This window comes from Manacus vitellinus, unplaced genomic scaffold, assembly GCF_001715985.3.
Source record: "Manacus vitellinus isolate BGI_N305 unplaced genomic scaffold, ASM171598v3 scaffold_4_pilon, whole genome shotgun sequence".
Taxonomy (NCBI): domain Eukaryota; kingdom Metazoa; phylum Chordata; class Aves; order Passeriformes; family Pipridae; genus Manacus; species Manacus vitellinus.
The window spans coordinates 3,546,788-3,558,288 of record NW_021940604.1 but is presented as its reverse complement, the minus strand read 5'-3'; positions in this window follow the sequence as shown (position 1 = coordinate 3,558,288).

Below are 11,501 nucleotides of genomic sequence, written 5' to 3'. Positions count from 1 at the left end.
CCATTGGGGACTTCCAGTGATGAAGCCCTGAATCCAGACATGGGCTGGAGCACCCTCTGGGGCTTACTGGGCTCGTCTGGGTGGTTTGTCTGGCAGAGGGTCCATGCTGTCCAGATAAGCATGAAGAAGGGCCTCCCTTTTGCCTGGGACCATGTCCAGGCCCTTGGTAGGACAACAGTGTTGTCACAGAAGGGATCAGCCACTCAGAAGTGCCATATGTGACTGATAAAACCTGTAAGCAGATAAGTTATTGCATCCCGAGGGAGCGGTGCTATTAAATCTATTTAGCATCTTGTTCACATCTTAAAAAGGTTTCACAAATATTAGCTACATTGAAACATTTCTACCTGCTATGCTCTGGGAGCCAAGGTATTGCCCAAATTCAAAGATCTCCTTTTTTTTTTTCTCATTTTACATTCATCATGGGGACTAAATTAGTAGAGATAAATGGGAGGCAAACACTCCCCTCTTCCCCCTCCATGTCATGCCTGTGGATGTGGCTCTGCTGGGTGCCAGCAGCTCGGATGGCTCATCCCTGCTGACAGCTCCAATTTCTTGCCCTTGACTAAACCATCCACATGTACATGGAATGGTGGCACTTAATGGTTCTCTGCACAGCCTGCTCGGCTTTGACACAAAACTGCCTTTTAATGCATACAGTGAAGATGTCAAACATTTGTACATAAAAGCATTACACTTTTATAGCATTTCAAAGTGACACATACTTTTATATAAGAAAATAAAATCCACAAAGCTTTAGTTCTGAAGGAAAACAATTTAATTTCAAACCATTATCATATTTGTCTTTGGCAGCTTTATATCTACAGGGGCAGTGGGCACACACCCGTGCTGGTGGGGTATCAGTGGCTGCAGTGGCTGTGGAGTGTACCCATCCCTAGGCATGCCCAGTGGTCACCCTCTGCTAGCAGTGCTGGCAGCCAGCGAGAGTGAGTGTGTGTGTGTGTGTGTGTGTGTGTGTGTGTGTGTGTGTGTGTGTATGTGTGAGACACAGATGGGTAACTCAATCTGATGTGAGGAGTCACCTTTCTGTTTCTGAATCACACCTAAACCCTTTGGAGAAAGTAATCATTAGGCTAGTTGCAAGGATAGGGGCCACTTAGCATGCTGGTGAAACACAAAGCTGAAGAGATAAGAAGTAAAGATAGCGCTTACTCATCATTCAGCCCATCTGGATTTGGTTTATGGTACACATTCCTCAGCATCTGTACTAGAGACCAGAGGATTTCCTTATTTTCCTCGGCTTCCATTCCCTTCAGCCACCTACCACTGCAGACACAGTATACTGTGTAAAAACTTTCTCTAAACTCTGTGTCCAGGTGAGTTGCTTCCAAATGCTGGTGGATGAGGAGTCCTCTAAGGACTGAACATCATTCTGCCTTCCTCCTTGCTTTTGCAGTGCCTTTTCTGCCTTTATTCCCACGCACATACGTACACATATATGGGGGACTAAAAGCTAAAATACTGAGGATGCATCATGCTGGGGAGGCTTGCCACAGCTGGCCACCTCCAGGAACCCCTCTGCCTGCTTCTCTCTAAAGGCTCTGCTGTAGCAGAGACCTACTGCTGCAGCTTCATCAGGTGGCTCATCTGGTTTTTGGACAGCTGGTGCTGGGCCAAACAACGTCAGTGTCCTGGTGCAGGGCCATGAACTGGTGCCTGTCCGTGCTGCCAGCTCAGCCTTCTCCAAAAGCTTTCTCTAAGGGATGGCAGGCAAGCTTTTGCTGGATAGTACATTGCCTCCAGGAGCTGATGGAGAGCCAAACCCAGCATAAACACAGTCTATTCTGACTAATGTGACAGAAATATGATATGAATAAGTCTGCACGTCCAGGTGACCCAGTGATGCAGGGAGGTAATGACTGACGTTCTGACCCACCTCATGAACACAGGGCATGGATGTCTCTGGTCAGGGACCCCACTGAAATCCTGGAGCAGGGAAACAATGGTTAATTTCTTCCTTCACTCAGCTATTGGCAAAGCAGTATTGAGTCCACAGCCTCCCTGGCAACATTTACCCTGGGTCTGCAATATGCAGATTAAAGAGATGATAGCCATCATACTGAGTCCTTCACCCCTTGAGAATACTTGAAGCAGTGACTGGCATACCTATTCACGCTTACTACCTGGGGTACTATCCTCTGCAGCACTTTTATCAGCCAGATCCACTGCTTGCATTGTTTACAACTATTTGAAGTTTGAAAATGCCCTGTTAAATGAAGTACAGAGCCAAGCTGAGAAAATGCTAAGTAGATTCCCATTCTGTAGTTGGCTGCATTTCTAGGGAAATATGGGTCATTACCCAAACCAAAACTTTTTCAATCATGAGATTAAAAAATTTGTTCATTTTGCGTTTTTATATTTAAAGGCAAGCACAAATTAACATTAAAGGCTATATGAAAGAATATATGAATGGAGGGAAGACATCACAAAAGTGACTTTACCACTTCTGCAGACCAAAGGCCACTGGTACTGTGGCCTACACAGACCTGCAACACCCCTACTCACCTTCATGCCTTTAGCTGCAGCCCTACCTGCATAAGGTGGGCAAACTCAAGGAGTCTGAATCAAGAGAGGCTCTGTAGGAACTGTAGGCACCAAGTATGGGGGTGGTTTGTCCCAGTGGCATTGCACAAGGTGATCAAAATATGGCTCAGGATCATCAGGTTAAGGGATAATCACATCTACACTTATTTAAAAATAGCAAAGTCTGAGGTCACTCTGCAGAAAACAGTGTTAGAAATGCCACAAAGAATAATAAAGACCTGTGAGACTGGTTATAAAAAGAGCAGTGGGAGGAAAGAAGGCAACAGAAAGGTGGAGATTTATGAGAATTTCTTATAAAGCATTATGGAGAGAGCAGGGAAAAGAAACGGAATATAGGTAGAGACACTGGGGTATATTTTTTAATCTCATATCTAAAGATGCATGTGCCTATGTAGACAAGTGGTTACTCCAGCAAATTGGCAAAGCCATATGCAAGCATCCCTTCACATTCCCTGGTATGAAATATGCATGCATGTTTCCCTGTAAATGCGGTGTCCTGTGGCTTTTATTGGTACAAATCAAAATCGCTGCATTTTGCAAACATGGTCTTTTGTGTCTACTTACAGCTATGCCTGTGTTTTATTAGGCTATTGTGTGTATTTCATAGATGCTGTGTTGCAGAGATCTGTACTGCTAACAGTGGGAGATGAGAATGTTGTCAGACTGTATGGCTACCTTAGGTAACTGAGCATTAAACTAATCATCTTTTTCATGTCCTGAGACAGCAGGCTTATCACATGATCCAGCAAGCAAGCAAGCACTGCTGGCTTGACAAGGAAGAAAAAGCTGACATGCTGGCAACTTTGCTTTCCCTGAAGTGAGATAGTCACCTACTTTTGCTGCGTTGAGGCAGGAGATTTGGTTATAAAGCTAAGTAAGAGGTGGTGATTGATTCTCAGCTGGTGGTGGACTCACTACACAGCCATAAGCAAAGCTTTTACCCTTTTGTTCTTGCTTGTTGTAGCAGCAAAAAGGGAATATGGGATTTTTATTGGTCTTAGATGCACTGTGGATAGAGCCTTCCTAAATCTTCGTTCGCGAAGCCTAGCCATGAGATGCACTGTTAAACAAAACACTGTCTCTGAGGCACTCTGAGAGGATAAGGTTTAAACTGCTTCAGAAATGCCAGTGTTGTTAAAGGATTGCCTAAGGTCAGTGTTCTCCTGGCTGGGAGGATTTAAAACTTCGTTGTGAAGGCTTCAGTGGAAATTAAATACCATCCCAGCACTTGGGCTCCACCCCCTCTACTTGAATGGTGAGCTTGGTCCTGTGGACGTGTAGAGCATTAAAATACATTAGGGCTGGTGCTTAAAGCCCAAACGTAGCGGGGGACAGAGCTGCTGCCTACCATAGAGCCTCTCCTGCCGTTCCTCCTGATGGAACAGTTTGATAGCAAACTCAGGTTGGCCCGAAGAGAAATGGAGGGGGAAACTTTACCCATTTTAGTCTGTTGTAAGGCAGGCTGTGAGAGTGCTGCCTACACTTTGTTCTCCTCCTTCCCTGCCCGTGCATCTTTGCATAAAGTCTCTGTGATCAATACTGATTAACTGTCTTCACAAAAAAGGTCCTTCCTTGCTTTGTTTCTTGTGAGATAAGAGGGAATCCTGATCCTGCCAGCCTGCCCTGTGGGAATTGTTAGATACTTTGCAGCCTGCAAAACCAAGTGATAGCTTTTGCACTGGACAGTGCATAGCTGAGGTGCCTTAGACAGGAGCAGGGTTTGTTTTTCCAGCTGAAGAAGAGCTGTGGTTTATAGCAGACAAGAGCACCAGATGGACTGCAGCAAGAGATGAAGCAGAGAGAAAAAGGGAGATGCTGTGAGGAGAAGGGAGGGAGAAGGAGAGGACCTTTCCAGCAGGAGTGATCCTGCAGTTAGGGGAGAACATTGTTTAGATTAAATTTAACAGGACAAAAAAGTCCTTTAGTTTGGAGAACTATGGGAAAGTAGACCTGGAATGGGTGATATCATTCTCCTGCATCTCTTCTGCATGCCACTACTCTTGCATGCACATAGCTATCAGCACCAGCAAGGTTTAAATCTTGAGCAATTTGGATTTTGAACCCAATTTTTTCTTTATGGACAGTAATAATTTTTCATATGGGCATGTGCTTTGTTTTATCCTTAAATAATGGATTTTTCTGAATGACCATAATGGCTAAAGTTAGACTGTGTTATTTTATGTATTGCTTGGGGTTTTTTAACACTGCACACACTGCGTAGCTATAATGGGACTCTCGTGAGTCTCATTCCTCATAACACAGAGGCGTTCTTTCCCAGTTTAAATGATACTGTAGCATCTTGGCACATTTAGAGGTCAGGCAGTGTGGCAACATGATGAAAACTCCTGTTAAATGAATCATTTGTCCTTTTGTAGTTGGGCTTCTTGGCACATCTTGCCGAGGAAGTGAGTTGCTTCAGCCCTGCAAAACTCAAGTTCACAATGTTCGCTCAAGTATCAAATCAGTATCTGTGCAAAAGGGAAACAAGTATTTGTGATATTAATTCCCTTCTGTCTAGAAAATCAGCTGAGACATCTTCCCTTTTATTTGCCTTTTTTTTTTCCTGCAGCAATGTGCTCTGTTACCTGAGTAGGGCAGAATGAGTGGGCAAGAAATCCTAAATCTTTATCCAAACTTGCAAAAAGGCTCAAAAGTATAACGTTTAACTGTCTTCATTTATTTGCGAGTCTTTGCACTTTGGAAATTTGGCCCAGATTTAAGGGAACTCAATGTGAGAGGTCACTCCTATGATACTTTTGACATAAGGAAACACTAGAATGTGCTTAGAGCCCTCTGCTTTCAGAAGAGGTTTGAATAAGTATCTAAAATTTCATGTCCTCAGTCAACTTTCTCAACCTTTACAAGCTTGCCTGTATTAGAATATGGGCTATCACTCTGTCAGAGGAAATTAAGCTAAAGTGTAAGCTATTTCAAAATAGAAATAATAACTCACCTCCATTACAGCCTGCCAAGCTCTTCAGGTCTTGTGGAGGCTACGTACCACCATGGGTCCTAGGTCAGCTCTGAAGGATGCTGCAGACACAGGTCCTGTGAATCTGTCTCCTTCCTTTTATTGTTCTGAACAATTCTTAGTGGTAGTAAAGAAATTGGTAGGGGAAAATATCAGAGAGAATAATGATGAGTGACTGTTTACTTAGGATATTTACTGTGAGCAACAATAATAATCTATTTATTTTTTTTTTCCCCGCTCAGTGATTGGAAAACCAAGTTGTATTTCAGTAGTAATACCAGATGTTCGGAGCCCCTTGTTCAGAAAGATTTCGTGGATTTTATTCAGTATTTTTGAGAATCTCCTAAGGAAATATCTTTATAATACTAGGCTGGAATTAAGAGGTAGCACTCAAAATGAGCTAAAATTTGGTTTACTTATTTATAGTCCCATTGGCTTACATTTTTCATACTCCCATTGGTTACTTTTTTTTAGCTGCATATTAAAATGGTGAACTTTAAATTTGTTTTTCCACCACACTGTAGTACCTTTTACTTACTAACATTTTAGGAAGCCCCAGACTGATCTAAGCCTTGGATCTAGTACTGCAGATCTGGTACTGCTACACTGTTGGTGCAGCTCATTGGATAAATTATGTGGCCTTAGTTTCATATTACGTTAAACTAAAACCATAATTGCTAGTAATTCAATATGACAAAGGAAAGGAAACATTATATTCAGTAAATTAAGCTTCATATGACGGCATTACTTATGAAATGAACAGTTGGTCAAGGACCAATAGCAGGAACTTATAAATTCAAAGAGCAGATTTTTCAGTGATGGAAAGCAGAACTGTTGCAGCTACTGGCATAACAGGGGAAAGAGCCCTTCTGTGGCCTTCAGGGCTAGGAGTGAAATAGGTGTATCACATGCATTACATATCCCAAGGGATGGGTTTTCTTTTAAAAAATTCCATACTTCTGATCAGTGAACAGCAGCACTTCAGAAGTCACTGGGCTTTGCTCTCAAATTAAAGTTCAGTAATATTTCTGGGTGAAATCCTGCCTCTGCTGAGAGGAGCAGGAGTTTCACTATTGATTTGGCTGGGTATAAGGTCTCACTAAGCATGGCAAGGGAAGGAGGATCTGCTTGATTTTTCTTTTCATAAAGTTGGAGCGTGTAAAGAGGGCAGAACAGGTCTGCACTGATACCCTTCCCAGGCCTGTGGAGCTCAGCGAAAATTGCTTTGCCTTAGTTCGTGTTGCCTGTGTTCAAGTCTCACTGGGTGTCTGGAGGTGGTAATGCAGCAGGATTCAGCATCACCTGGAGTCACTGGCTGAGCCGTGTGCATCCAAAGAGCTGCCCTCACCCCTGTGTCATTCTGCCCAGAGCTATTGATGGGAACTCTCATCATGCCTTTTCTGAGGAAAACAATTGGGTTTTTCTGCGCTCTGAATATCTTAGTCTTTCCCGAGTTTAATGGAAAAATTAAAATTTAAATGCTTGAGCCCTAACGAAAAACTTGGCTTCATTGTGAATTTTAGTTTCTTCTCTGTCTTGTTCAATTATTTGTCCATTAATGTCAGGCAGTAAAATGTTTTCTAGAGTATTCAAAAAGTGATAGAAATCCATCCATTTCCTATCGTTTCCCTGTGGAAAACATGAAAAGCTGAGAAAATAAATCCTCCCCCTGTTCTGAAATGAACATTTGAAGACTTTTCATCTTGAAAAATACATTTCTGAAATGTTTTGTCTTATCTTCCAGATGCTTTTGCTTGAGCCACACATTTTCTCTAAATAAAAACCCCTCAAACTTTTGACTCTGCCTGTGTAAGCACCAATATTTCGTATGTGCCACCAATGTTTCTTATGTGCCTTTGATAATGAAGACCTCTTACCTACCAGCAGTGACTGAGGAATCTCTTGGGAAGGGGTCATTTCCATCTTTCAAGAACAATATATTTTTATCTTATCTTAGAGTCTTGGCTCAATAGGGTAAAAATCAACATAAGTCTTTTATCAAATTCATACATTTTATCAAAGCGCTGATCAAAATTCACAAGGGATTTGGGTCAAAATTTAAGTAGAAGGATGAAAGACCATGAGTTGTCCACATGCCTGATCCCTGCCAACGACCCCTATGTTCAAACAAAAGTCCTAATTCCTGGTAACCTTGCCATTGATTTTATCTTTAAGCACTTTGTCTGTAGTCCCACCTTCCTTTCTTCCCCGGTCCCATTAGAGCTGGGCAGGTGTCAAGGGAAGGGCTCCAAACTGATCAATAGACTTTGAGTCAGGCTATAGGCGATTCCAGGGCAGTAGTAAAAGGTTTTAGGTAACATCTAGGGTGTATTCATGTCACCTTTATTACAGAAACTAGGCAAATAGGGAAAAGATATACATAATTTACCCTTCAATATTTTTGTTTCACTCTGAAAATGTCAGCCAAAACTCCTATTTACCTTTGCCTTTCAGTATTTGAAATATAACTGTGTTTTATCCTCCAGTGTATGGTTTGGAAATGTACAATTTTTTATTTAAAATATTTTAAAAAGCTTCATTTCAAATTTCCAAGGTTTACACACATGTTTTTTAATTTGCCAGAATATTTTAAATAGTTTAAACTATTTTAAATGGTTTTGAACCAGAAGTACTGCTTTATTGATTATTTTTTTTAACTGATAAATCAGAGGTGTAAACTTCTGTAATGCTCAGTGCATCTACTTCCACTGATGTCAGAACACTTCCCATTGAAACTGCTAGCTCTTTTCCCACTGTCCTCTTGCTGCACGCTGTTGGGTGCAAAATAAAACCCCCACCTCCGCTGAAGAATTTTGCAAATTTTGTGTCATTATTTTAATTTTTCTCTTGTCTTTCAATCTGTGCTCCAACAAAGACACTGAACCACAGGAAGGTGATTTCTCTTACTCCCAGCCATTTCAAGAGGCAACTGAAATGAGCCTGGCACTGCTTTGTATGCACTAATACACAGAGACTCCAATCTGCCTGTGCTGTGCCTCTGTTCTTCCTGCTGCATAGAAATAGTTGCATTTTGTCTCCTTCAGCAATTATCCTGGGCCTAATTCTTTGCCATTCTGTCTCCTCAGGCCTTCAGTCCCGTGAACAGTGCATGTTTGTCAAGCTGGTTTTCACAGTCACTAAATGGTTCTGCAATAAAGATCAGGATTGTAATTAAGATGAAAATATTTTCCCCTCTCTGTGTTCTCAGTAAACTAATGGCAATGCTCTAGCTCAGTGTAGAGCCACAGAACACGCCCGATCTAGCAACACATCAGGATTTTCCAAGCTTAAAGGATCTGCCTTTTCCTACCTTTGTGTGTGGCTTGTAAATAGCAACATTTTTTGTAGTAGCAGTTACAGTAGTAGTAGTAAGCAGATCTTGGATGGTTTAAGTGAGAGATAAGAGTGTTCTGAAGAGCTGCAAACGTTTGCACACCCACAGGTGCAGAGGTAATCTGGCCTTTCTTTAAAAAAAAACAACTTCTGAGCCTTTCACCAGAGGCAACCAAAGTGTCTCTCTCCACTGCAGCTCTTGAACCACCAGGCAGCATTTACCCAGAGCTCTAAGAAGCTATTGCATTATGCCCTAATAATATCCATGTATTGATCACGGGTAAAAGATTTCTAATTACACACATTTCCATGATTAAAACGTTCAGGCTGAAATGGTGCTTATAAATTATTCTCTGACACAACAGAAGCACTTCTTCCATTTGGCCAAGGTCCTCCCTCCTCAGAAAGAGGGATCCATGGGTCTTGCAGAGATATGTGCCCTTGGAGCTGCCCGGTTGGTTGCTCCATGTACACAGGAAATGCACAGGGCATGGCTGGGATGTTGGAGAGACCAGAGAGCAATAATATCAGCTTTGCTTTCCCAGGCACCACAGAGCAGATAAGCATGGATGGATCTTCTCTTATATGCCAAGAAAATAAATGTAATTATTAATCTTGTTTCCTTGGAGAGAACAAGGTGTTACTCCTATAACACATTCAGTGTGTGAGTTACCCCTTTGATTTTACTCCTTCCCCGCTGTAGCTGCCTTGCACCACTGAAATGCTGTGGATGTCTCATCCTGGCCACAAACAGAAGGGAGGGACCAGGAGTGAAAAGGTGGGTCTGCCCATCAGCTCCTGTGGAGCTGTCCCAGCAGCCATGTGCTTCTGGGGGGAAGAAGAAACTACAGGCTCGCAGGGAGGTCCTGTTTCCAGGATATGCGAGAGGAATGAGGCCTGGGGGATAGCGCAGGAGGGCTGCAGGTCTGGAAAAGTGAGAGAGTCGTATCTCAGTGGCTGGGTTTTGGCACGTTCCTTCTAGGGTTGGGGAAAACAATAATTTGAAAAATGATGCCAAGATTAATTTCTTAATTTGTTCCATGAAACCATAGGTTCTTAGTGTCTCTCCAAGGACTTACAATAGAAGCCCTAAATTTCTCCTGCCAGTATGGGCAATGAATGGCAGGAAACTGAGACATTTTCTATATGTTGTTTAAACCTTAATGGAGAACTGTACCTGCTATTGCATCCATTTTCTCAAAAATAAACTGGATGGGATGTGAGTATCTGAGCAGCAGCACTGAGGTCCTGAGCTTAAGTTTCTCCCCTGAACTCAATTTTTGCAGTCTCTCAGTCTGTACAGGTTGGAAAATAATAAGTGAAGTCAGTTTACCCTGTTTTGAGGATTTTCTCCTGGTAAGATGCAATAAAGACCAACTGGTTTATCTCCTGTTCACGTATCCATTTTCAGTGCTGAGTAAGGCCCTCACATGTGGGGTTGTAGCAATTTAGGATTTTATGAACATTATATTGTCTTGCAACAGATTTACAAACTTAAGTCAGTATGATTCCTGATTCTAAAATAAAACAATTGAATTACAAGCAGAATTATGAGATAGTTAAAATACTACATGTAATGATAGTGTAGTCTGGCGAGAAGTTAAATTGGAAAGTTTGTTCCTTATAAATATCTATATCACCATGGAAAGGATCTTCTCTCTCTCCTCTGTCTCCATTTCATTCCTTTGTCTCCCACTGTCTCCCTGCTTTCAATGAAATCTATAGTAATTTACTTGTCTGTCATTTTACTGCTTGGGGACTGATTCAATATCAGGAGATGGACAAACATGTAAAAATACCACAGTCACATAAAATCCATTTTCTTGGGAAAGAACAAAAATAAAGCTAAGAAGCTCCTTTCACTACTTAGTAAGCCTTTGGATAATTTAATATATGCAAATGTATACAAAGTGCCGTGGAGGGATATAAATTTTACTGAACATTATTTTGGAGGCAATCTGTAGTATCACCTATTGGTTCGAGTGAGTTGGCCACTTCCAGTTCACATTTATGTGAAATGTGTATGTGTGTCCACGTCTGTATGATAGATGCACACATGTGCAGTGATTACCAGTGGTGAAAGGAATCACATGCTGCAGCTGACAAGTCAAAGATCAAGTAGAAGTTTTTTTTTGTAAACTGGGGGAAATCCTGCTTTGAATAACCAATGACTTGACCTTTGTTAGCTTTTAGTCTAGTTGGTAGTAGTTATCCAAAGGAGATTAAATTATCAGTCTCAAGGCGAGGTACTTTGCATTTTGAACAAGACCAGGGATTAAACACAGATACTTTCCAAAGGCCGAGGGAGTTTGCAGAGGGATAATGATTTCAGACGAAAAGCACACTACTGAGAGTAAATTGCAGTTTTCTTCCCCCTTCCTTGCTCCTTTCCCAGAGTTTGAGAGCCTTGAGGAAAGCTTACCATGGTCTGGTGACAGAGCACTGCTGGTTTATTGAACAGGCTACAAGTGGTACTGAAACAGCAGCACAGTGTTTGCAAACCAGCCAGGTGCTGTGTGAGTCCTGCTATGGAAGCACCTTTGCAAACACCTGTATGCCAGATATTTTGTGGTTGGATGCTGATTTCTAAGGCCTGATACTCATTCCCCATGCCATTCAGGGTTCCGAGGCC